This window comes from Triturus cristatus, chromosome 3_1, assembly GCF_964204655.1.
Source record: "Triturus cristatus chromosome 3_1, aTriCri1.1, whole genome shotgun sequence".
Taxonomy (NCBI): domain Eukaryota; kingdom Metazoa; phylum Chordata; class Amphibia; order Caudata; family Salamandridae; genus Triturus; species Triturus cristatus.
In genome coordinates this window covers 717,769,905-717,796,586 of record NC_140583.1, presented here as the reverse complement: position 1 = coordinate 717,796,586, position 26,682 = coordinate 717,769,905, and the positions used below count along the sequence as shown (strand labels likewise).

General features: G+C 46.1%; 1 protein-coding gene across 1 annotated transcript in view; it reads left to right on the top strand.

The window, feature by feature from the left end:
- Positions 1-3,542: 3,542 nt before the first annotated feature.
- PGGHG (protein-glucosylgalactosylhydroxylysine glucosidase) overlaps positions 3,543-26,682 on the top strand; it is a 201,896-nt gene continuing 178,756 nt past the window's right edge. Inside the window, exon 1 of the mRNA XM_085644806.1 lies at positions 3,543-3,747. The gene's annotated coding sequence lies outside the window, so the exon portion shown is untranslated. The remainder of the gene's footprint in view (positions 3,748-26,682) is intronic.

Here is a 26,682-nt window from a genome sequence, read left to right as displayed (position 1 = left end):
CGGGAAAGCCTATGAGGCACAGATTGTTCCTTCGCGACCTGTTTTCGGCGTCTTCCGCCCGCTGGTGGAGTTCCGAGGTCTGGGTCTGGAGATGAGCCACCTGCGTTTTAAGCTGGCCAATGTTGTCCTTCGCCGTGGAGATACGAGATTCTGCCGTGAGTCGTGCCATGGCATTGCACACGTCTTGGCGGATAAGAGCCACATCCACCCTCACCTCACCAATCTTGGTCTCGACGGAGGCCTGCGAGGCGCCGATCGCCTGAAGGATGGTGGAGAGGTCATCCCCGGTGGGGGCAGGGGCCCTGGACGCCCCACCTCCAGGATCTCGATCTGTCGTGGTGAATCGGTCCATTGTGGTTTGGGCTGGAGGAACAGGGTTCTGCAGGGTGCGATTCCTTCTCATTGCCACCAGGGAAGATTCGCCGCGGCTTGGTCAGGGGGAGAGCACAGCGGTCCTGCAGAGGGAAGGGGGTCCCCGGTCACCCAGGCCGTCAATACTCAGGTCCGGGCGCCCAGGTCCACCCCCTCGGGCCTGTCGTGGAGAGGAAGATGGATTAAACGTTTCAGGGCCAGTGTCTGGTCCGTGGGGAACACCCCAGTGGTAGGCCCCAGGGCCAGGCGGTCAGTAGCTACAGCGACAGGTCCGCCACTCGGACCCCCCGTCCGGCAGAGATGGCCTCCCACCCCGCTGGGTAGCTTGAAGCAGATAGGGGAAAAGGAGGGGCCCAGTTCTGTGGTGGGTCCGCAGCCGCCACCAGCCAGTCAGAAGAGGGGGCCCCCAACTGGCCCCAAGGAGGGACCCCCCAACGAGGGAGAGGCATAGGAATCAGGAGGAGTAGGCAGCGAAGGACGAGGAGGGGGGGCGGAGGCACCGACTATAGCCCCCCGCGCCGCCACCCGACTTGAGGCCGATCCCCACTCCCCACCCCACCCAGCGGTGGACCGGCGGCTGGGCGACAGGGGGTTCCCGCTTGTCCCCGGGCCCAGTTGCCTTGTCAGCAACAGGGAGGCCGCTGTATCCTCGGCGGCTAGGTGGAGGGACGGGTCGCATCCAAAGCAGCCCGCCACCGGGAGTTTCGTGGCCGACAATGGGGGAATGGTCCAGATTAGCAGACCCAGAACTGTGGGTGAAAGTCAGGAGAGCAATGAACGTCTAGGGGGGCAGGGACGGCCAGTCCGCCCTCCCGCCCTGCCACCCGACAAGATGGCCGGTCCCCCACTTCAGGCCCCCCTTACCGGCACATCACCGCCACTCCAACCGGCAGTTTCAATGGTCCCCGAGGTGGTTGCCACCGCTCTCACATCAGCATAAGCCAGAGGGGAGGGCTCAGGCCCAGACGTCCCGGCCCACGGCCGACAGCGAAGGTGGTTGTGAGGAACAGGTCCAGGCAGGAGAGCGGTGAGGGTGGGGGGGGGCGGGGCGGGCACCAGGTCGCCACCCGCCCTGCCACCCGACAAGATGGCCGGTCTCAGGACTTCCAGGACGGTTCCCGCGCCCAGAATAACTGCAGAGGCCCCACAGAGGGGTCATAGGGCCCACCACTCCTCAGGCTGCTCCACTAGGGCCCAGATGCGGCACACCCGCCAGATCCAGGGGCCGTCCGCCATCGGTATACAGAAGGCACAATCCCAAAAAGGGGGGGGACACACTTGGGGAGCCTGAGCAGCCACGGCCCCAGCGCCGCCGCCCGATACAGCGGCCGAGGTCCAATGCGATCCGTCATCATCCGGGAGCCGGCAGACCAAGTTCACGGTATGACTGAGTTCCTTCTCACGGACCCCACAGTTGAGCCCAGTAACCCCTGCCTAGCCCGTGGCCCTCTGAAAGGGGTTCTGACAGTTTGTCCTCTAAAGTTCACATTAGCCAACATTAGAAAATAGTTATTTCACTCCCTGGAAGAAGAAGACAGGAAAAGCTGCTCTAATACTCCAAACCTCGATGTTGGTCATGATATACTTTAAAATCCAGAACTGCCTGACAAGCTAGAAAAACAGACAAGGATATCTAGGTCTGCATTGCTAACAATTTAATCATTTCTTACCAACTGCTGCTACAATGGGTCAGACGGGTTGTCCACAACCCAGTGGTGTGCGGGGTGCCCGGGTGTGCGGGGTGCCCTACGTATCATCTCAGTCTTGTCTCCTGATACGTAACTGCCGGCACAGCTTCTTGAGCTCCGCTATGTGCACTTCCACATCCACCTCTGGTTGGACAACAGGCCACGTAACTTCATCAACACTACCCTTCCAGCGTTTCTAAGTCCTCATATTATCTCCTCCATCCTCTGTTTAGACAAAATTCTGGACATTAACTTTGACTTTGAACTACCTTTCACTCGACAAATTAACAGAGCGGCCATAATCTTAATGCAGCTCTGTTTACTCTGCAGAATCCTCCTACTACTCCACCACGACCAAGGGGGTGGAGCTGATAAGAACCATTGTCATGGCAAGGTTTGGCCACTGCAATATTACCAACACACATGTCTCTATAATACTCATCAACAGGTTGTCCAGGGTACAGCACTTTGCATCCAGACTGTGTCACACTAAGCATGACAATATCAAAACTGTCTCCAACGTGCTCCCATTTTACTCAAGCTTCCCTGCACCATCCATAAAAGTTACACCTCCAGAGCCTGGCGCAGCACTATTCCCACACTGCAAACCTCCATTCAGAATCTGACAGCTTCAGCAACTAACTGTATTGTAAAAGCGGAGGGATCATGGTGGCAAATCCCCATGGTCCTGAGTCACAAGAGTTTGCTAGGACTTACTCTTGCAGTACTCCTGAATCCCAGGAGTAAACTAGAAGTGAGCCAGGGACACTCCGGACTTACTCTTGAAATTCATGGGTGAGCCAGGAGCAGCACAAGAGCATGTCACGAGCCCAAACACCTATCTTTGTGAATCACGCCCTGAGGATGTACCAGACCCCAAACTCTGCAACACCATGTACCCTAACTTGAGATCGGAACAATCACACAGTTTCGGAAACTCCTAAAAACTGAGAGTTCCACTGCAGCTTTCAACCGAACTTTGATCAGTTCCGGTGTTCGGACTGCAAAATATTTGTCCTTTATAGGTTTACTCTCCGTATTAGACTATAAACTCCACTTTCGTTTTATCAAGCTGTATAGTTTGTCAATATCTCTGAAGTACTGACAAGTGTTACGTCGCACTTAATAAAACTATTAAATAAGGTTTCTTTATGAACTACCACTATATGGCTCCGGTGACATTTCTAAAGCCACTAGAACTTCAAGTTTCCACTACGGAAGCACAGCATATGTTTTGGGGTTTTACATGCATTTTTGTTTAGTTTCTCATTAAAGTCAGTAATTCGTAGGTACTGCCTAATTCCAACATGTCTTTAGCTGGTGTCTTGGCTCTGGGGTGGAATCAAAGATGCGCCGATGGTTTCGCCGGGGGTGTGAACCACTTAATAGGTGAACTTATTCAGGAGAGACAAAATGTGGCTCCCTCCCGCGAGACATCTGGCTGCAGTTTCTTCCTTCTGCAAAGGCACGTGATTCTTTCAGGAGGAAATGTGAGCCAAGTATACAAAAAAAGTAGCCGAATTCCGAAGCGGAAAAACAAACCCTGTTCTGTGCTGGAAACTTAAAAACTCCAACTTCTCAGTCTCACGGCGCCGGACTTAGGACACGACGGAGACCGCGGCAGAGGCAGCGGCCAGCTTACACTGGACTCTTACCCCCACAAAGTCCTCTCTCTCAAAAGACGAAGGTGAGTTTACCCTGGGCTTTACTCACCTCCCTTCCCCGCACACTCCTTCCCCTACATTTAAGAAACCACCGGCACAGACCTTCTTCCGCTTTAGGAAAGCAGGCGCTTTACTCAAGTGCCCAAACCCCTTCTTCACTGAATGAAAAAGCGCATATTTAAACTAGAAACAAAACTGACAAAAAATGCATGCAGTGCTGCAAATGAGAAAACACGCTGGAATCTCATTAACTGGGTGTCAAGGGGTGGGAGCAGAAGGGGGTGGAGTTACGAGGGGCGGAGTCATGAGGAGCGAAGTCTGACAGCCAATCTACACATCCAAAGACTTTGGGAACGTGTAATAGTAAGTACGTATGTTTTGTTCTACTTAATTGGTTACCAAACAGACTGAATGTTAAAATATTTCACAGGTTAGAGCGGATGCTCTATAGATCTGTGTGTACCAGTGCTTAATTTGTAAAATAGGAAGTGCAGGTGCTCAAATGTTTTCTTAGGAGGCCACTACCCACTTTTCTGGCTCCACCCACACCCTCCATTGGCTCCACCCACTTCCACCATTGGCTCAAGTGACATTTACCACAAAAATAATTCTCACTTAGCACCTGTCTCAGATCTAACACCATGCACGTACAGCCTCTTGCTTATACGCTGTTTAGTCAGGCTATAATTGTGCTCATTATTCTGTCTGTGCTGTTTATGATTACTTTTAGTCCACATCCCATGCATTATTGATCTGCAAACACTGAATAATACTGATACAACTTTACAGTGTTCCTAAAGAGTTGTAATACCACTTTCCGCGTGGCAATGCAAAAAACACGTGTTGATGTAAACATGTCATGAAGACCTGCTAGACTTCTGGAAAGTTCTTTTCTGAGCGGCACCTATAGTTAATGGTATCTAAAAAAAAAATCACACAATGCATTACTATGTGAAAATAACACGTTGTTGTTTTACATAATCAAAAACTGACAAATGTCAAAGAAAAAAACACGCCACTCAGTGCCTTCCGGGCTGAAAAACATAAGGTAGAATTGCACCACCTTAAACATGTCTACGCCAGTTTTCACACAAGTTACTGTATCACTTTCATTATAACAGGTTATTTCTGTGATGACTCAGCAAGAATATGAGCTGGGGCACTTCCTTTGAAGGAATTCCATCGATGAGTGCATTTAATGACAGGACAAACTGCAGCGCCTTAGTACTGCTCAAATATCCATTAAAGCGCTGTTCACAGCTTCAATTCGTTATCTTACTTCAGCTAGGAGATGCAACATCCTTATGGAAGACAGAGCACGTGGCCACTAAGTAAACACGGGAACAGAATAACACCTTAAGATGAAATCAGCTGAACAGCCAGCTCGAAATCACCTTACTTCCTTTAAAGTCCCTATTGAGTAAAAAAGACAGCTAGCTTAATCCTCAGTTCCGCTGTTTGAAAATCAACTGTTATAACTTTTTGTGACTACGATTCAAAGTGCAGTACTTATAATTTCCAATCATTTGAACCCAATAACATCACAAAATGGTGAAATGCCACTCACCTACTTCCCTCTTTAACTCAGCTGTCCATTTGATGAGAAGAATCTTAACTTTTCCTGCGCGAAAAGCTCAACGTGGGGAAGTTACCAAATTCCCCTATTTTGTAAGGTTCCCATTGGTCGAAGAATTCCTGTTCATTTAATCCATGTCTGACAATGAGTTTTATCCAAGGGCTGGAAAAATGCAACGCAGGGTAGGCGACCAAGGGAGCAATCGAGGGAAAACAAACCCACCACGGCATATTATTAGAACCATGTCATGGCACGGCTAGTAGAGACGTAGCCTTCCTACGATCTAGAACCTCCTCGCCTACCCTAACACTCGGCACCTGGGCCGGTGACCTGAGCGGCGGGGGAGCGGGAGGGGTGTTAACTCCATGGCTTGATGGGAGCCAGATGGACCCTTCTGGAGGCAGTACAGGATAGCCAGCACGAGAGTCTCGGAGGCGGCCTCCTCCTCCCAGCTGTGGCCCGACTTGGCCTGCGGACACTGACTCCCTGGCTGGATCCCCACCATCGGCGCCACAGCACTGCACCACAGACACGTCCCTTTGTGACCCGCTTGGACCCAGCATTGGCGGTGGTGGCTCCTCCGGCTCTCTGAAGCTGTTACCAACACCTGCGACTCAGTGGCTGACTGCGGTCATGGCCTCTGTGGACCTGGGCCCTCTCGCCTGCTCTGGCGCCCGATATCCACTTCAATAATTTACATGGCTGGGGACCGATGTTTGATGGGAGCCGGGTGGCAACTCGCAACTGCGGTAACCCCTAGCCTACGCAGACACTACTGAGGCGGCCTACCCTCAAAGCCCAAATTCGCAAGTGATCTGCGGCGGCCTGCTACTGTTCACTCCTTACCCATTCTCCCTCTGCCAGCAGTCGCTATGTATCCACGGAGGCACATATTCTTTCCTGCCAGCCGAGACCCTGCATCAGCAACATTAACTCCCCTGCCGTAGTTGACTGTTACCGCCTCACCTGTGAGCGGCAATGTTTGAACTGTGTGGGTGCTCACTGGAACGAGGTCAGACAGAGGTGGGGGACTAGGACCCTGGGGGGAACGGCCAGACTGGCATTTATAACCTAGACCACTATGCTTGACTACCATCAAGGGGGCCCCTCACCTGCACTGGCATCCTGCACCGGGACTTTCCTGCTCACAGTGGAAGCTCCGGCATTGGGGCTGATGCTCGGGCTCTTCTCCAGTGCGCCTGTGGCCCACTGGTGAGTCGGCAGTTGATCGTTACTTAATTTACCGGTTCGTGGTGGGGCGGGCGAGACATACACTGACTGCACTGCCTTTAGCTTTATTAACTGCTTAGGCCTGCCTGACCTGGTGCTGCCTGCCAGTCCTCAACGTCGTCGTCGGGTCGCGCTGGCACTCGCACTGAGTACAACAATGACTCGGGGGTGGGGTGCGGGTATGCTTGGGCGTGGCAACGCAATCGGGAAAAATCTGCGCTCTCTGCCTGCTGCCGCACAGCCCCAACTTCCGCAGAACCAAATTCTAGCCCAAATCAGTGTCCCGCCCACCGGGCCGGCAACACTGAACTAAGGGCCGCGGCCGCCATCAGCATATCAGACTGAGATTGAGATTCATTCATATGAATCTCCATTGTCGTCTTTGCTCAGCCAGGGCAGACTCAGTCTCACAGCCGCATCCGCAGCACACTTTGACTCATTCAGGAGACGGATGAGGAGCAGTACTGCGGACGAGAAATTGAGCACAACAGTCTATGACAAGTCCAGTAGTGAGGTAAATTAAACATGACGTGCAACAAGATACGTGTAGACCCGGCCCTGACAATTACGTGCCGGTGCTAAGCACCGGCACAAATTAAGCACTGGTGTGTACCGAGCCAGTGCAGGACAGAGCCTTTTTAGGTCTCGGCTAGCGAAGGCTGTGCCTGCGCAGTCTTGCTCGCGAGATTTAACGTTTTTAGGTCTCGGCTAGCGAAGGCTGCGCTTGCGTAGTCTCGCTCGCGAGATTTAACGTTTTTTAGTACGGGGCTTGAACCCGCCCCTCTTCTCCATTGGCTGGCTTACTAAACGGAGGCCAGCCATTGGAGGAGAGGGGCGTCTGTCCATTTAAGCCCCGCCTTTTTCGGATATTCGGGGGCGTGTTTTTTACTTTCTTTCTCTCCTCTGGAATGTAAACATTCCAGCCAATGGCAAGAGGAGAGAAAGAAAAACACGCCCCGAATCCGAAAATTAGCTGCGTTTCTCCGAGGCATTTCTGCTTGACCTCGGAGAAACATGGTTACCAAGTCGGCGAGCTCCTGCTGCTGGTGCATTGCGCGATCTGATTTACAGAGGCCAGAAATTCACCTACAAGGCTAGGTTTTATTGTATTTCCGGTGCAACAAAATTAAATATGGCCGTTCTCTCTTAAAGTATTCTGGACGGGTTAGTTAGGCGCCTGTCTCATCTCAGCCCTTCTTCAAGGCCCCTCGGCTCCTGGCCTCCGAGAGCATGGGGCGTGGCCAGCATAGGGGCTGCGTGGCCCGTACTGTGTGGAATGGTGACTTTGAGGCCGAGGTAAGAAGGCTCACTTCGGGGTTAATGCACCGAATGAGCACTCTCCGAACTCGGTGACGCGCTTCCGCTCAAGATAGCGGAACTAATGATCACGCCGTAAAAGCCACGAGGCGGCGGAACGGGCCTTCCTTCCGTTATGTATTTTGATGCACCTGGCTGGGGTCTATTTCCGCCTTGGAATTGGAATCGGTGATTAAGCAGCTCCAAAAAGGCACCCTCAAAGCGAGCAATTTATTCCCGTGACGGCTCTACCCCCAATGTCGCCGGTTTGGGATGAAATCTCGCTGCTTTCATCAAGCGATGACCATGGGTGTGTTAATCTGTGACATAAAACACATGCATGTCCAATCCCACAAGGAGGCTCTATGCAAATGTGCATTACCAAGGGGGTAAGTCATGTCTCCCCTCTACGTGTGAAAACATTTTGCACAACCTGTGCAGTTATTTAACAGGATGTCGTCGTGTAAGGAGATGATTGTGCTGGATAGAAATAAAATGCAAAGAACCCATACATTCCAGATTATTATTCACACTACAGACTGCCCTTGAGCCTCAGAATCTCCTGACTTTTCGTTTTGCCGAAGAGCTCTCGGGGTAAATTGTTTCTCATGCGTCAGGTATCACTGTTATGCAGGAATTAGGACTGATTTGATGTTTTGCTTCTGGTTTCCCACCTTAACATTTCCGTTTAAACGATTCCAAAGAAAATGGCGGCCTGCGCGGTCTCTTTTGCAGTGTTCAGCCTTTGACCTGGTGTACTGAACAACTGGTCGTGGACTAGGTTGTTTTATGTTGTTGGGATTTGTTTGGACACAGGTTGCTCTATGTGAGTGGCTCTGTATGTGTGGGTGGCTCTGTGTGTGTGTGGCTTTGTGTGTGTGGCTCTGTGTGTGGGTGCAAATGCAATAGGTCTCGCATTGGAGAGTGATTAAGCTATTGACATTGTAAATAACAATGCCGTTTCTTTAAATGTTTTAAAAACAAAAACATAAACAAGAATAATGTCATGAGCAATGCCAACAACTCTAACTTTAACAATGCCGAGACCATTGCATTGTAAATGCTTGTTAAGACATGGGCAGAGAGAGCAGTAGTCTGGAGCCCCCACCTTCCACAGGACCGCATGGAAAGTAAAGTACCCTTCTCTCTATATCATCTCTATTTGTATATCTCAAACCCCCTCCTTCTCTCTGCTTACCTCTACCTCTGACTGTCTTTCTTTCCTCAGTGGCAACATAAGGTTTTTTTGCCCTCCCCCCCACGGAAAGACATATTTCAACTTTTTTCATATGGCCTTGTTTCTGAAAGTTCATTTGGTAGATATCACGAAGGGTTGAATTATCAGAAAATGGGTAATAACATTTCAAGTTATTCCGATCAGCGGCCACTAAAATATGTCTTGCCTGGCGCCCCAAAAAATCCTAAAAATGACATTAGTGCAGGAAATGAGAGGGATCATACCGTATCCCAGTTCCAGCCGCTATTTCTGTGTCGGATATGGGGTTCGGCTGACCCAGTCAAATAAGCTGAATTTGTCCTGGTGCAATTCTGTGACACCAGGACACATAGCAGCCAAGTGTCCACTTTGGTTATGTGACATTTCCATGTATACAGTGTCCCTATGTGTGGCATTTCCATGCCATGAGCATCACACTTTATCATGAGCAGATAACCTGGCACTGAGACTCTGCCTGTGGTATTTCCATCACTATACTATCCTCAAAATGAAGGAAAATCTGCTTATGGATTCTCCTGCAAATTTAGCTCTTCCTTTAAGAGTCCGATTACTCTATCAGCAGCCACGTGCTACACATACATCCCTGAGGGCCATCTGCCACCATGATCACCTGCCCAGTGAAATCTTTTGATTGGTCCTCTTTCTTACATGACTTAGATCCTACATCACTTTGATATCAGTAGCTTCCGTGTCATACACAAGAGAAACTAAAATAACCAAGGTCTTATGTGTATTCCCACTCAGGGGTTTTTATTGTCACAACACAAACATTCCTACTGGAAATATTGATGAAGAAGGCTCACATACCTCATAGATGTCTGAAACATATTGCACTACACCAGGGGTCTCCAGCCTTTTGATGAATAAGAGCCACTTATGTTCAATGAAAATCATGCCGAGCTACTGATATTATTTGTGTTGTACACATCAGGCAAGTTTGCACAGGTGGTCACACTATGCAAGATTACCAGCCATGATCACTTCGGTAGGTATAGCCATCAGTAATGCAAAAAAGTCTCTGTGAATTTGGAATGTCTCTAAAAGGGTAATACTTAAGAGCCTCGGCTGCAATGCCACGGGTACCAAGGTAATAATATTAGTAATAAATCTCCCAATGCTGCATGATGTATCATTCAAATATCAGTTTCAACTATCTTTTGAAAATCATAGGTTCTGAAAATACATACATTTTCAAATGTGATACACACTTTTCCTTTTTGGTATACATATATTATTTTAACCAAGCAAAAGCTTCTAATTTAGTTGGCTGGGCTGCACGCGGGAGAGCTACTCACTTGTAGCTGGAGAGCTACCAGTAGTTCACAAGCTACACATTGGAGAAGATTATATAGTATCCTCACACTGTTTTATTTCAGGTGTGAGTAGTCGATCCTGTTCACATTTATTCCTTACATTCTGGTACTTGTAGTTCTGCATCTAAAATGGGAAAAGCAAAAGTACAAATACCAAAATAAAGCAAATAAAAAAAACACTTGATATGTGTGACGTGAGACTAATTGAGAGGTCTGCTTTACGATCCTAATGCTTAAATGTTCTATTCACTGAAGCTTTTTACGTTAAGATGGAACAATTTGGTTTGTTGATTTAATTTTTTTAAATAATAAACATAGTACTTACAAATATTTAAACATTTATCAGGTCTATGCTTTTATAACCAAAAAGCAAAGTAGATATTTTTGATCCGGGAATGTTTTCTCAGATTTTCTACCGACAAAGCATCCACATCATACCAGATGGAAGTTAAAAGCAAGCATTGGCAAAGCCAATAGGTTTCGCCTCCGCAGAATTGGTTTTGTTAATGTTCTTTTGACATGTTAAACAGCCTTTTTAAAAGTTTAAAAAGTTTTAAAGTTAAAAAAAAGGACTGTGATGCAGACAACGCTGTCCATGTGATAGGATTTGTGTTTTTTAAAACCTTAAGTGATACTGTACAGCAGTCAGAGCCGCTGTGCAACATGTCTTAAATAAACATTGTCAATACCAGTAGATTTTGTACAGATGAAACCTATTGGCTGTAGGAGATTAAGTGATTTGTCCCTAATCACAAGATGTTGAACCTCGGGAGAGGATTTTGATGTGATTATGTATGCAAAAATGTTTCCACTCAAAGTGTCACATGTGAGACTTGACAATGCCACACATTGTCTCACAGCTAACACGAAAGTATCACACAAAACCCGAGTGAAACTTGGAAGCCCTGATTGCATTGCATAAATGCTTATTAAATACCACTAAAGATCCACACACAAGCACAGACTGTATTGAAGAGTTTACAGCAGAACTAGAATGTGCTTGAGATACAGTCCTTGTGTAAAGTAACTAATGCTAATGTAAAGTGCTCCAATACCTCCGGGTGGTGTTGGTGCTACATAAAACTGCACACAAAAAAGTGAAAAACAGAGCCAGTGGAGTAGGGGATCTGTGCAACGGAGTTCAGCGGGGGCAAGCAGCGAGGGGCGAAAGGTAGACAGGCAACCAACAGCAAATGTAGGTAGCCGCTAGTAGATTAAGTGATTTGCCTGTAATCACAAAATGTGGAACTGAGGCCAAGGCAAGAAAGACGATGTGGCATCCTCTTTAGAGAGGGTGTGGAATAAAGGTCAGAGGTGCTGTCTAAGGAACTGGGAAACCGGGTTTGAGTTTCGGCATTGGCTTAACATCCTTGAGTCTGGGTAAATCACTTAATCTCCCCATGCCTACAAAAATGAATGTGTCCTTATGTAAAGTAACTGGTACTAATGTAAGGCACTCCAAGAGCTTCGGGTAGTGTTGGCACTATATAAAACGGCACAAAAAAAAACTAATGTGAAAAGCAGAGTCGGGGGAGGAGGGGATCTGGGGGAAGAGGGGATCTGTGCAATGGGATTCAGTGCGGGCAAGCAATGACAGGAGAGAGGTTGATGGTCAACCAACAGCAAATGTGGGCTGCCACGGGGAGATTAAGTGATTTGCCTACGTTTATGGTGCCCTCGTGAAAAGTAACTGGTGTTAGTGTGAAGCGCTTCAATTCCTTCGAGTGGTGTTGGCGCTTTATAAAACTGCACCAAGAAAATGTGAATAGCAGAGTCAGGGATGATGTGGGTCCTCTTGGAAGAGGATGTGGCATAAGGGCCACGGCTGCCGACTATGGAGTTGGGAAACTGGGTTCGAGTTTCGGCGTCAGCTGAACATCCTTGATTCTGGGCTCGTCACTTAATCTCCCTGTGCCTACAAAAATGAATGTGTCCTTGTGTAAAGGAAATGGTGTTAATGTAAAGTACTTCAATACCTTTGGGCGCTGTTGGCGCTATATAAAACTGCACACAAAAAATAACTGGTGCTCATGTAAAGCGCTCTAGTACCTTCAGGTGGTGTTTGTGCTATATTAACTGCAATGAAAAAAAAGCAAAGCAATAGAAAAAGCAGGGTTGGGGAGGCTGGGGTCTGTTGATAGCAACGGGAGGGGGCAAGCATTGATGGGTGGGAGGTTGTGGTAGGGAGATGGACAACCAACAACAAATGCGGGCAGGCATTGGGAGATTAAGTGATATATAAAGTAATGTCAAAACATTGAGTTTACTGCACCTCAGCAGGCACACAAGGGAGGAAGGTGGCAACTGGGAGAGAGAAGACAGACAGCACTCGTAATAAGAAATTAATAACAAATGTTTAAATTACGTAAGAAGCACAGCAGCGCAAAACACATGCAGTTACCAAACATGCCTACTCACAAATAAAAAAGTAGATAAAAAAATGTGGATGAAAATTTAAAAAGGAGTACTTGGTCCAAGCTCCACTGATAAGAAAAACACACAAAGTACAACAGGAAATAGCATATTACAACTAGGGCTCCCGGTTTTCCGTTTAAACGGATTTTTACATATAAATACAGACGGAAAACAAGTTTTCCTTTGTCTGTATTTAAATGTAAAAACGGGAAAATACTACTGCCATGTTCCAGCAGAGTTGCCTCCAGGGCCTGCTTTAGGGCAGTGCGATCGGTGCCACCGCACCGGGTGCTGGCTTTCTGGGGGCGCCGTGTTTGAAAGTTTATTATGCTTTTGAGGCACCTGCTGCAGCGTTTCTTTCCCCCGGCAATTACCAGGCCTCACATAAATGTCAAGATAACTCGTGTGATTAATTATCTTCCTGGAGAGAGATCAGCATTTTGTATAGTTGAGGTTTTGATTTAAGTGAAGTTAGTTCAGAGGGTTAATATGCCTGCTGCAAAGAACTTACGAAGTAGATTACAGAGGGCATATGATGTAAACAGATCAGCAGGTTACTGCTTTCAAAAGAGACATCCTTTTGTTACTTGCAATTTATAACTTAAAGTCCTAATATACAACAGTGAGCTATTAACTTTCATCCCAGAACTTCATACACAGTGCAAAGTATACATTATTAGAACATTGATGAATGTTGCAAAAAGGATTCATTTGGCTAGAAATCGATTCTTATTATTGAAGAAAACTCCCAACTATGCTGTTTCTTTTTCGACTCTGAGTTTGTGCTTCTCCACACCAAGCACTCTTAAACTATACTGCCTACCAGTATGGATGCAGGGCTCGAGTCAGGGTACCACGCGGGTGGACGGCGTCCCTCCACTTATTTTACCAGGATTTTACCAGGTGGACGCCGTCCCCCCTGCCCAAAAGATGGATTCGGTACCCGAGTCTGCACCTGTGCGCGTGCTCAGCACTCACCAAATCTCACCTCCTATTGTCGAGAGAAGGCGAACAGAGCTCTTTAAGTTTTTTCACGTTGGTGGAGCCGTTCAGTATGACAGACGGGCGCACGTGGCCGCATATTAGAAAAGGTCAGTATGGATTCATGCATTTCAGATGGAGACCGGCAAATTTATTGTGGGCAATAAATACGCACCGAACAAGCGCAGCTTCAATTTCCCCGCTCCCCTTAGTGTCAATACAGTGACGAATTCCAACGTAAACATTCTGCTTTGCCCTTTGAACCTGCCCCCATCACCTTGTAACCTTTGTTAATTAGAGGGGACTACATTTCGTGACATCACTTCCTGTCGTGACGTCACTTCCGGTGACACCACCTAACATGGAGCGTCCCCCCACTTGTTTATTAGGACTTGTGCCCTGTATGGATGACATGTGACTCCTACACTTTTAGTCCGTTGGCTTATGTAGCATTACTTATACACTGATTTACACACGTATGATAGATTGTCTCTGTGTAATGTGGGTGTGATGCAGTGCTCGGACACCCTACATGGGTATGAGTGGCGCTATATAACTAATTTAATGCATATGAGAGAGTGTGGTTATGGAGACTTGGTCACTGTTAAAGGGTGCTAGTGAGAGACTCCGAGGTGGTGATTGGGGGGGCGCCAACAAACATTGTCACACAGGGTGCCACCAGCACTAAAGTCGGCCCTGGTTGCCTCTCCAAGTCCTCTTCCTGATTCCAGGGCTGTGCCTGCCTACAAGTAACATCAAACGTTTTTGTTGATGCCCAGCCATTTATTTCCGGGGCTCCGTACAGCCCCTGGAGTGAGCTCTTCACCAGCCATTAGTAAACAAAAGTAAGTGCCCTCGGGGAAGAGGGGAGGGGGTGGGGCTGGAGTCGGTGGCGTATGCAGTTTTGCCTGTGGCAAAAACATGATTCGAATGCCAGCACCCCCTGGTGTGCAAAAGCCTAGCTACGTCAGTGGAGTGTTGCCGAGTTTGTGGCCAGACTGCAGAGCAACTCTGTGTATGTGTGGCTGCAAGAACAATCTGGCCACTAACTCAAAGCCTTTCGAATGCCAGCACCCCCAGCCTTTCTACGCCTAGCTACGTCAGTGGAGTGTTGCAGAGTTTGTGGCTGGACTGCATAGCCTATAACCGTTGCGATCTCTTCTTTTTTTAACAGGTCAAGACAAGGACAGTGTCCACTTATGCTGCCCCCCCCTCTTTCTTCCTCTTCTTCCCTCTCTTTCTGCTGCACTTCTCCTCACTTGTAGAAAACCGTGATTGTTCTTTCCTCTCCTTTCCGTCATTCGCTCCTCTGTGAAATGGATCCAAAAAAAGGAGAAACACGTTTGCTGCAAATGTCTTTGTCTGGAATTTTTCTACACCAAAATGCAGCCTCATGAGGAGAGAAAAAAAGGTTTTAAGATGCAGTGGCCAGTTTGGTTTTATTCACACCCAAACACATTAGCGCCACCTTTCAGAGTTTGCAAGTGAAGCACTACTTTTCTTTTCATGTCGTTAGCTTTTCAAGCAAATACACTCATTGGTTTCTGAATAATGAGTGTAAAAGCATTATGGTGACTTTCCTGTGAGTGTTTGCTTTTTTCCAGTACGTTGGTACTTTTTTTTCAGGTAGCATATTAGTCTAGTCTAGTGCATATTTAAATTGAGTTGCTTCCAGGTGTTTATAGCGGGGCACAATTGGGTTGTAGCTGAAGTTAGTGTGTTTCTCTCAGTGGGGCAGTATGGTGTTCAGTGAGGGGGAGGATGTGACACTCTACTGATGACAGAAACTGCAAGGCTCTGAGACAAATGGCTTATGATAGCACTTTTAAGCGTATTGGGACATTCTGCAAATGGCAAATTTATCAGATGAATGTATTGTGTTGGCCAATAACAACGTGTGCATGTGTGCATTGTCAATTTAAATAAATGTGGAAAAATACTAGCTGCAGTGTCAACTTTTGCTTGTGGCAAAAATAAATGTGGATAAATACAGATAAAATGCCCAAAAAATAAATATGGATAAATACAGACGGAAATGGTAAAAAAATAAATACCATAAAACCGGGAGCCCTAATTACAACCAACAGAAACTGAGGAAAACAAAGTGGCTGGTATATGAACAATTAGAAAGTAAGGTTGATTTTATTCAAAGAATTCTGGTCAATAGACTGAATTCAGCAACTAATTAAATTTCTGTTGCTTCCTTTTGTTTAAGATAAACCATGCTTAGAATCTTCATCTGACAAGTTTTCCCGTAATGCATGTGATGCCTTCTGCCTAGGCCTGGGCTAAATTTCTGTTCCACTCGCGGAAATTGCGATAATTTGACATTTTCGCGTTCCGCGGAGAGCGCGAAAATGTCAAAATTTCCGCATTCCGCAGCTTAGCGATAATTTGGTTCTTGCTCGCGCTGTAAAATATTACATTCTCGCTCACGCGATCGCCTTACCTGAATCCCCGCGTTCGCCGACAAGTTTTCCCGATCCGGTCGCGTTCTCCACGAGATGTTGGGTTGTTGGTAGCCATTTGCGCTGTCTCGCGACAGTTCGCGCCCGCAGTAACGTCATGCGTCGCGCGATCACGTCTTTCTTCTCGCGTTCATGCACCGCGAGAAGAGTGAAAACAAGATGGCCGCGCCCGCAAGCAACCGCATGGGTAAGTTGGCGAGCCGCGAACACGCAGAAAATACCGCGAACGGGCGGGAAAAAAACTTCCGCATCTGCGCGATAATTCCGCGTGTTTGCGGAGACTTTAAACATTTTCGCGATAATTTGCGAAAGTCGCTTTCGCAAATTCCGCCCACCCCTACTTCTGCCAGACCCAGCTTTTTAACTAAAATTATATTGCGTTGTGATACTTTGAGATGCACTTTTTAAAACAGGAGTTTGCGTTTAAATTCCCAGTTTGTAAAGCAACATTCTCCAAATGAATGTGGGCTTAGGACTGACAGTAAGTGTCAAGTCAGGCACAGCCACTTGTCAGCTATGACTAACCAAGTAGGAGACTCTAGGATTTGTCAGAAAGGCCTGTCTCGGAGTTAATGTGACACCACTTTCTAATTACACTGCCTGCTACTAGTGCCAGAGATATTCAACGGCTTTGACTGAATGTAGGAAAAGCTGGAGGATTTTGAGCTGTAGAGACACATTCTGCATCAGCTGAGAGGAAATCACTAGGCCTCCAAGCAGAGACAGAGGTCCTGAAGCACTACCCTATACATTCTGCCCATAAAGAAAGAGAAGAATATAGAAATCTGACTGCACTTGGAGTAGGCTGAGCGTGGCCTGGGTCTCGGAATCTGTACTCAGTGATGTCTATGCAACTCCGCTTAACCTCTTTATATATCACAGTGGCAGTTTATATGATTGCTCTCCTGCAGGCCCTCAGATGACCCATGGACCTGACAATTCATAGATGTTCATGCCCGTGTGACTGAGACAGTGGAGGCTAAAACGTTATGCTCTTTTCATAGGGCACAGCCCTCCCAAAGGGGAAGCTAGAGTTGCTTGGCTGTGGCTAGCCTTCTGATTGACTGCACTGGACGTAGAGGCTAGACAGTCTCTAATACATCAAGATACAAAGCAAGCATTGGCAAACCCAATAAGTCTCGCCTACACAAGCTCTATTGGGTTTACTGATATGTTTTAGCCATGGTGTACACCAGCGTGGCTGCTTTTCAGCATGGCTAAAAGTTAGTGAGGTAAAGGAGAGTGGCCTGGAGTGGAGTGTCATAAAGTGGAGTTGAGTGTAGTGTTATGGAGTAGCGTGGAGTGTTGTAGAATGGGGTGGAGTGAGAGTGGGATGTCATGGGGTGTCGTGGAGGGAATGGAGTGCTATAGAGCGGAAGGGTGTAGAGTGGAGTAGAGTGTCATAGAGTGGAGTGTCTAAGTGTCATGGAGTGGTGTAGAGCAGAATGGAGTGGTATGGATGGTGTGTAGAGTGTTGTGCAGTAGAGTGGGGTATAGCGAAGTAGATTTTGTAGAGTGCAGTTTAGACCTGGCCATATGCAAATCAGTCTTGATCCTGTGCCTCATGGGAACAGTCCAGCCCGAACTGCCAAGCCAGGTCCTCCCTGGACTGGAAACAAGCATCCTAGGACCGGTTTCGAAATTCACCCCTCATCAGCCAGGATAGCTTGAATCCAGTGGCACAGTGAGCCCGGGACCCACGTCTGGGCATACCTGGTGCACTTTGGGTGAGGAAACAAAAGACACACAATTAATGGACGAAATGCAGAGCAAATCAAAACATTCATCCTCATGACGAACAGGGTCAAGACTGATTTGCATATGGCTGGGTCCAAACTAGGGTGGTGAGCAAAAAAATGATGGATTAAACCCAGATCCTAGTTACTGGGTGTAAATGTTTGCATTGCCCAGCATTCTGTCCATCAATTGTTTATTTTGCAAATGTCGCCCTAAGTGGAAAGGGTATGCCCAGACGTGGGTCCCGTGCTCACTACACCACTGGATTTATGCTAGCCTGGCTGATGAAGGGTGATGCCCTGAAACCGGTCCCAGGATGTTTGTTTCCGGTCCAGGGAGGACCTGGCTTGGCAGTTCAGGCTGGACTGTTCCCATGAGGAACAGGGTCAAGACAGGTTCGCATATGGCTGGGTCCAAACTGGGGTGGTGAGCAAAAAAATGATGGATGAAAACCCAGATCCTTGTGACTGAGGGTGAATGTTTGCATTGTCCAGCATTCCGTCCATCAATTGTTTCTTTTGCACATTACATATGCATAGTCATACAGTTTACTGATAAAAGTATACAGCACATAAACGATAATGTGTGGAAATGTCATCACCCAATGTATTGATTTGTATTGACCGTATTAAAATATTTAACTTCAGAATTATCCAAAAAATGTGCTTCATTTGTCCATTTCTAATTCTGAAATATCAGCACTGTTACTTTACAGACATTTACATTTTGTTCTGTGCTAGAAAACAATAACATAGTACAGCCTTCCTCAAGAGCACCCCCCAATAGCCAGCATGATTGTCACCTAAATCCTCTCACTTTGAAGTAAACACCAAGCTCCCTAGAAGACATAGCCTTACATTTTACATCTGTCTTTGAATGCACAGCAAATGTGACAAAATAGGAACAAGATTTAAAGGCCTGTTTACAGAAATCTAGTACTGGTGGAAAAATACTGTAAATGGAGTCTAGGCAACAGAGGGATGAATTTAAGCTGGACAGTCTAAAACGAATAGAACAACACATAAAGCAAATGTGAGTTCCAAACCACAAAGTCAATGGAAAGCAATCGGCAGAATGCATTCCTAGAGAAGCTTCCCGAATGTTCCCAAGATGTTATTAGCAAACCAGGTGGCTGTGCTGTCTGGTAGGCTGCGACCTAAATAAATCACTCTTTCAAGCTGACCCTAGAGCTCAGCTAACATGCATGAATACTTTGGACCTTGACGTTATGCAGAGAATTTTAATGTATGTGTTAATCTAACACACGATCCATGGTACTTCACAGACCTGTGGACACAATTCAGCAGCACCAGACGTTGTCTGCTTTCTTTTAGGAGTAGCAAACTGCAAGGGAGTCTTACTTATTATTCCTTTCAGAGGGGTTCAAACAAAGGCCTGATTTTAACGGCATCATACTTCCTTTCGTTCAAGCTTCATCCTGGCTGGGAGCCATCTCCAACCTAAACACAAAAATGCCAATGTAGTGGAATGCAACAAAAGAGCACAGCTTATCCCTTCACAAGTACTTTAGAGAAACTATGTTTTGGAGGCAGGTTTTTGACTTTGTTCAAGGCCTCCAAGGTCAGAATGCTATATGTAAGTGTGTGAATAAGTAATTTCACAACGAACTATTTAATTGGCAGTTACTAATTATTTTTTTTATTTAATTAGTTGATGGCACTACTCATTTCAACGGAGGGTGTCAAAGCTCTTTACATTACACACTCACAGAAAATTAACCACCCGTCAATCAATGTACAGGCAATGTTACATAAGATCATGAGAGAAATAAGGTGCAGGAGTCACATATTTCCCATACTTGTAGATACTTTATGTTTAGAGAGCATGGTTAGGAGAAATGCAGTCAGGATTTAAAACTTCAAACAGTGATTGCTGTTGCCTGCAGTAATAAGACTTTATTACTACCTAAAGGAACCCTCCTTTGCAAACTTAGAATAACAAAAGATTGAGGAAAAACAATAAGGATTTAAGCAAATAACTTGCAGTTTGCATGCAGCTCCTTGATGCCGGTTTATAGCTCACTGTGCGGGACTGCAACCTATGAACTGGAATGTAACAAAAGGATCTTTGTTTCAAAATAGGTAACCCACTTATTTATCTACATAAAATACAAATCTGTGTTCTGCATGTTACACAATGTGTTTTGCAGCAGGCACATAAACCTCCATTTTACGTTATAAGTCAAAGCTGTGACTGGACAAAACACTACTCTTCTGGAAGTGTATTAACCAGCAGAGTTATTTTATAATTTCCTGAAAATTGCTGGCCACACAACGGTCTCTTTAGCGATGTCTCTTCCTTGTAAGATATTTTAAAATACAGCCTCTTTGTGACTAATTAAGTAAGCTAGAGCACATTTACTGTCACATTTGTCCTTGTTGCAAGTTTGTTTTTGTTTGCAGCAGGTTTAAATAAATAAATATATATAAGTTGATTGTCAGACTCCGCTTTTCATGACTACGCACCCACTCTTCTATCACGCCTTGACCCCTCGAATTATGGGTTCCCAGAGTAATTGTTTTTCCAATTCCAGCACTGTACCGAGGAATTTAGTGACAGACACCTCTGGTGGTTAAAAGTGTTGTTAATGATATAGACATATGTAGGTGTCATTTTTATACTGCAGGCATATCCCTTCGCTACAGAGCTTGGAAAGCTCAAAAACCAGCCTCCAAATCATAAACATGTATAATGGAAATCTGAGTGTTTTTAATTTCTCTGTAGCACTGACACCAAGCATTTGCAATGCAATAGTTTTCGCATTTGCGAGAGTTTAAGCTACTGACATTGTAAATGACAATGCCTTTTATTTATCTGTTTTGACAATTGACTCATATATAAAAGGCATTGTCATTTACAATGCCAATACCTCAAACTCTTGTAAATGCGAGACCTATTTAATTTAAAATAAGCTGCCGCCATTGTCCCGGGCTACTTGAATAGTGAAAGCACGCATGCAGTGAAAGCTGAATGTTGCAGGAAAGCATGTTGTGCCTGCAGTAGAAGAAACTCATTAAAGAAAATAGTGCTTACGGACTAAATAAGACATACAGTGTAACAACATAAGTAAAAGGGTCAGTATTCATGGGGGGTTACAAATGAAGACAAGGCAGTACTAAGGAGGGGCTAACAAGCCTACTAACGAATCAGAAGCCAACATTTACGAAGCACATTGACACACACCAATGACAAATATGGGTGGAGAGTGGGTGGGACTTCAAGTCTATACTCTGAAACAGCATGCTTCGCAAAGCAGCACATGTGCTGCCCAGGCTCGACCTAAAAATGTGTTAGACTCCTGCTAGGCCCCAGCCTGAATGAGATTACAAAAAAATAACTGCTCATGACCCTTCAAGTGAGGCATTGGGGTTGGACCCAGTTGAAACTGAAAGTACACTTCCCTCAACTCCTGCAGGTTGCTGGTCTGAAGACATACCAGGAAAATTGTGGGCTCCATTGAATATATGTACTTGTGCCAGCAAATTGCACTGGGACAAAGCATATTTTACTGAGGCAGGTATCGATCCCAGATGTTGCTGAGTAATAGCTGCCGGTTCGGGATCTGGAAGGATCCCCTCCCCATTTCCAGTGGTGAATACATGGTTTACTTTAACCTGTTATACAGCTTCTCTGGCATGGGAATTGATTCTTCTATTCTCCAGTGTAAATGAGATACAAACAGGCTCTAGTTATTTTAAGGCTACTGGTTGGCAACTTAGGCCCTGATTACGATCTTGGCGAATGGGTTGCTTCGTCACAGCGGTGACAGATATCCCATCTGCCGAAATATAAATTATATTTCAGCGAACAAGATATCAGTCACTGTTGTGACGGAGTAACCCGTCCGCCAAGATCCTAATCAGGCCCATAGTCTTTTGATCTCTTCCCTAAATGTACTGGTTGGAAACATGTTAAGGGCCTAATTTTAGGGCTTCATTCATGCCCATAGTTCTTACATTTGTTCGCTGTGGCTATTGGTAAGTAATATGTGAGTTATGTTTACAAATTGATGCACAATCTTGGGTGAAACTTTCAGGACACCCTATGAAAGGTGTGGGGATGTCCCATGGGAAGGGAGGAGTAGAGGGACCCCTGTAGTCAAACTTACATCAAGATGTATCCCCCGCAGTGCTCCTAAGGTTCCTCCTCCTTGCTTCCTCGCTGGTCCCATGGGACATCCCCACACCTTTAATAGGGTGTCCTGAAAGTTTCACGGTAGAGCTGGACTAGTCCCACCCTGCAAGAGTGAATTCATCTTTGTCTCTTAGAGAAGATAGGAGCCACCTTTTTCTCGTAAGCCCTGATGAATGCCATGGAACTCACCGGCCGTTGTGGCAGTAACATGTTGGCAACACATACGGAGATGGGGTACTAAATCCCCCTAGTCTCCACCACTAATTTTTAACATCGAGCACACTCTGTACCATTAATAATTCACCCAAGATTGTGCATCAATTTTTAAACATCACTCACTCACTTTTTTCAGCACAGGCCCTCACTTAGCTATAGAAGTGCCTTCCTGTCTCCAGGTGCAGGCCCGCCCTTTATCTAACATGGTTTTTAAAGGGGGAGGACAGCTGATGAAGTATGACACCTGGTGGTGTGTGAGGCCAGTCCATACATTTTTTTGAGATGTCTAACACCACCTAAATCATTGGTATAATGTGCCTAAAGAATCTGACATTGTTGACAGGGTAGCTTCTTGTTGTGTGATGCATGTTGGTTGGAGGCCAGCTTACCTTGTCTACCCCTCAGCCTCCTGTTCCCTCTCCTTTTGAATAAAAGGATTGCTGTGGTTAGATCATGTGGCGCACCGCAGTGCACTGCTTCTTTCTGCTGCTCGGGGAGATTTAGCTTTCTTAACGTGAATGATCGTGACCTGGGGCGACCTCCCGCATCGAGAAAATCTTGCTCTGGGGCATTCTAGCAGCTGTAAATTGCAGAGGGAGGCACAAATTATCACTTGTGCTCACCAACTTAGTGTTGGCGAGCAGCCCGTAAGAAAAAACTCTGCTGCTTGGTGGAGTTTTTCCGTAAACCCGTGTTGCAAGCATAACATGAAGTGGGCAAAACTCTGCAAATTCCGTCAGCAGAGCGGAGTTTATCGTCCACCCTAAGTTGCCAGAAACAAAGTAGGGCTTTCACCAGCACTTGTACCTGAGACATACATTCTGCTGCTGGAATATATTCTGAAAAGAAAAAATTGAAGTATTATCTTATAACCTACTGTGCTAATAGTTTAGATGCCATGAATGTACCATGGCAACAATAGAATACTAGGTAAGGCAGAGAGGTGTTGACTTTTGCAGGGTCAAGAGCCGTGCTGTCTTGTGCTGTATGTTGGTGGAATAAAGAAGAAGATTCAAGTACTTATTGCCTCACAAGTACTTATTAACACTGGCGATGATGGTGGGATAGGAATCCCACCTTCGGGATGGGAATAGTCAAATCTATTCTAAAGGCAACTTCTCCCACCAATTTGGAACAAATCAGGTTCTTCATGGGTGTGGCAGAGTATTACGCCAAATATATCCCCAATTTTGCCAACGCGATTCAACCAATTAGACTTCTTCTCAAGAAGGGTGCAAATTTTGATTGGACTGAAGATAGTGTGAAAGCATTCAGAGTTGTCAAAGAAAGCATAGCCAAAATGCCTAAGAAGACTTAAAATACATATTGCCTCAGAAATACTTCTTGACATTTTATCCTGCTGAATATTTATTTCCATGCTTTGTATGTCTTTCTTCATTTGCTTTTTTTTTGCATGCTTATATGATTTATAGTAACCCTGTGTACTAATGTATTAGTAACTTGGTATGGCACTAGGAATATTACATTTCATTTTGCTGAAATGCTCATTATTATAGGAGCTTTAGCGATAACTATATTAAGTCCAATCCCATTTTTCATTGGTATTACTCAGACTACAAGACCCCATATGTTAAAATTGAGGAAGATATCGCAGCATCAGTCTCCCTGGGCATCGTGCTGACCAGGCCCACCCAAAACCAAAGTGCAGTTTTACAAAGTAGGCAGTGTGGTGTACGTGTAACCACTGTCATAGCCACATACAAATCATGGAATTCCCTATGAGGATAGTGCCGGTGCTCCACGTGCACCAGTGCTATCAGTATTACAGAAGAGGACCACAAGCATCTGCGGCCTCTTCTGTAATACCGAGTGACCCGGGGGGTGCAAACAGTGGGTGCACATGTGGATTACGCCCCTGGGGCACTATATGTAATAAGGCCCCAGGAAGGTGTTCATCACCGGGCTCCCACCGCTCAGGAACCCTTTGCTACAGATTACATTTGAACCTAATGCACAGCAACTCATAAACTTGGACATTACAAGAAAGGGAGTCCTTTATATAGCAGGCACATTAATTTCTCTGAATTCAAGGGAGTGCATCTCCACTAGACATTTTTCTTTACTGTTGGCTTTGGAACATCATATGTGAGAAATACTCATATGACCAGTCAGAGCCTCCATGCTATTAGTGCTACAGAAATTAATTGCCACCACTGGCATCAATGGAAATATGTCCAAATTATGTAAATCAGCTGCAGGTAATAGAATACACTCAGCCTCCAAAGCAAAGTGCAGTTGGGAGCCTGACATGCAAAGTGAAATATTGGGTAAAATATGGCAGTTTTGTTGACCCTAAACGGAGAAGGTATCCTTGAACAGCAGGCATACAATTTTCATTTCTAATTTCTAAATAGATTTCACTAGACCCAGCTGGACCTAGATTAATAGGTGTGGATTTAGACCAAAAATGCCCCTGCTGCTCCCTCAATAGAGCACATTAAATATACCTCTTGTGTCTCTGCCCTCCTGTGCAAAGTACAGGGCCCAAGTTTTTGAAATAATCTATCAAATGATAGGGATAGAAATCGTCCTGTCACCCTTGGTAGCCCTGCTTAGTTATGTCAGAAGGCATCTAAATAAATGAGAAGATAGACAGCAATAGCCTGCTTGTTGGCCAAATGTAGAGTGGTGATGGCCTGGGGTAGGGGCACACTCCTCAATCAATCAATCAATCAATCAGGGGTTTGTCAAGCATTGCTACTCACTCGTGAGGGTCTCAAGGCGCTGAGGGGGAGGGGGGTTCTGATCCGTCTGGGTGAGGAGGTTCAGTTGAAGAGCCAGGTCTTGAGGTCCTTCCTGAACTGTGCCAATGATGCGGATTGCCTGAGGCTTCTAGGACCAAACACTGAGTGGCTGGGTTGGTGTACCACAGAAGATACTTATACCAGCACTCTACCCACAATCGTAAAACCAAAAAAAATGTGGAAGCCACTTAAGCAATTTCTTACACACCAAGCAGACTGATGGCCATATAGGTCGAAGTGTAATGCCATGGAGGGGGTCTGATTATTTGTGCCCTGTCTGGGTCCTCCCAGGCGGATGGCCTGGTTTGGATGTGAGAGCGAACATTTGGCATTGAATTGAAGGGAACAACTGCTTTGAATCCCGGCATGGGCTTGTCTACAACATGTGAGTAAGTCATCTAAAACTGTGATAGTCATGCAAAGCAGATAGTCATATATGCAATGATTAATTGATAATTTTAATATGTAGTCTGTTTGCTTGATGTACGTAAACATTTGGCTCTCCCATTGTGTGTGTAATACTCACAGAGCACGAACAGTGGACAATTATCTTCAAAAAAGAATATATGCGTAAAGCCCAAGTTTGTAATTTTAAACTGTTGCTGGCCAACCACCTCCTCCCGCTGATGCTGTTGATCGCCCGCCCTGACCAGTCGGGATTCATTCCGGGGCGTGGTACCTTACACAATTTACGCACTATCTTCTCAGTTATCCATCAGATCAATCCCGCTCTACCAACAGTGGCGGCCCTTTTGAACGCCACAAAGGCCTTTGACACTCTAGAGTGGCCCTTTCTTTTCTATCTCCTTCCTAGATTGGGCTTTAGTCCGAATTTTGTGCGTAAGATCCAACTACTATACGCACTCCTGGTGGCACGTATCAGGGTAAATGGACAGGTCACCGATCCTATAACTATTTCGCGGGGCACTAGGCAGGGTTCCCCCCTGTCTCCCATGCTGTTCACCATCGCCATGGAGCCCCTGGTGGCGCGGCTGCCCCAACATCATACCCACCGGGGTGTCGGTTTCTCGACTCGGATCCGGTCACTTCAATGTATGCTAACAACATCACAATGTATATTCGTGAGCCTCAGGAGAATCTTGCGCCCAAGACCAGGGAGGTCATTGCTTTGGTGGCCTCTCCGGACTACAGGTCAACTGGAGCAAATCCGTTCTTTTCCCACTCACCGATGCCACTAAACCATTCACTGCAGACTACCCATTTATATGAGCTACCGGCCCCACCAGATATTTGGGCATCTGGCTGAGTAGAGATGTGGATGAATTATGGAGGTCCAATTTTGGCAGGACAATGGACTGGCTCGAAACTAAACAGTGAGTGTGGCAAAAACTCCTATCACTTGCCGGGCGTATCGCCATCGCCAAGATGGTCAAACTCCCAAAATTCCTCTACCTATTTTTAAATATCCCCATTCTTCTCACGTTGCAATTTTTCCGGAAGCTACGCTCTAATATTATCGCACTGATATGGGCGGGATGTCAGCCTAGAATCACTTACGACATTCTCACGCTTTCCCTGACCTACATTGAGTTCAGTGTATAAAATACA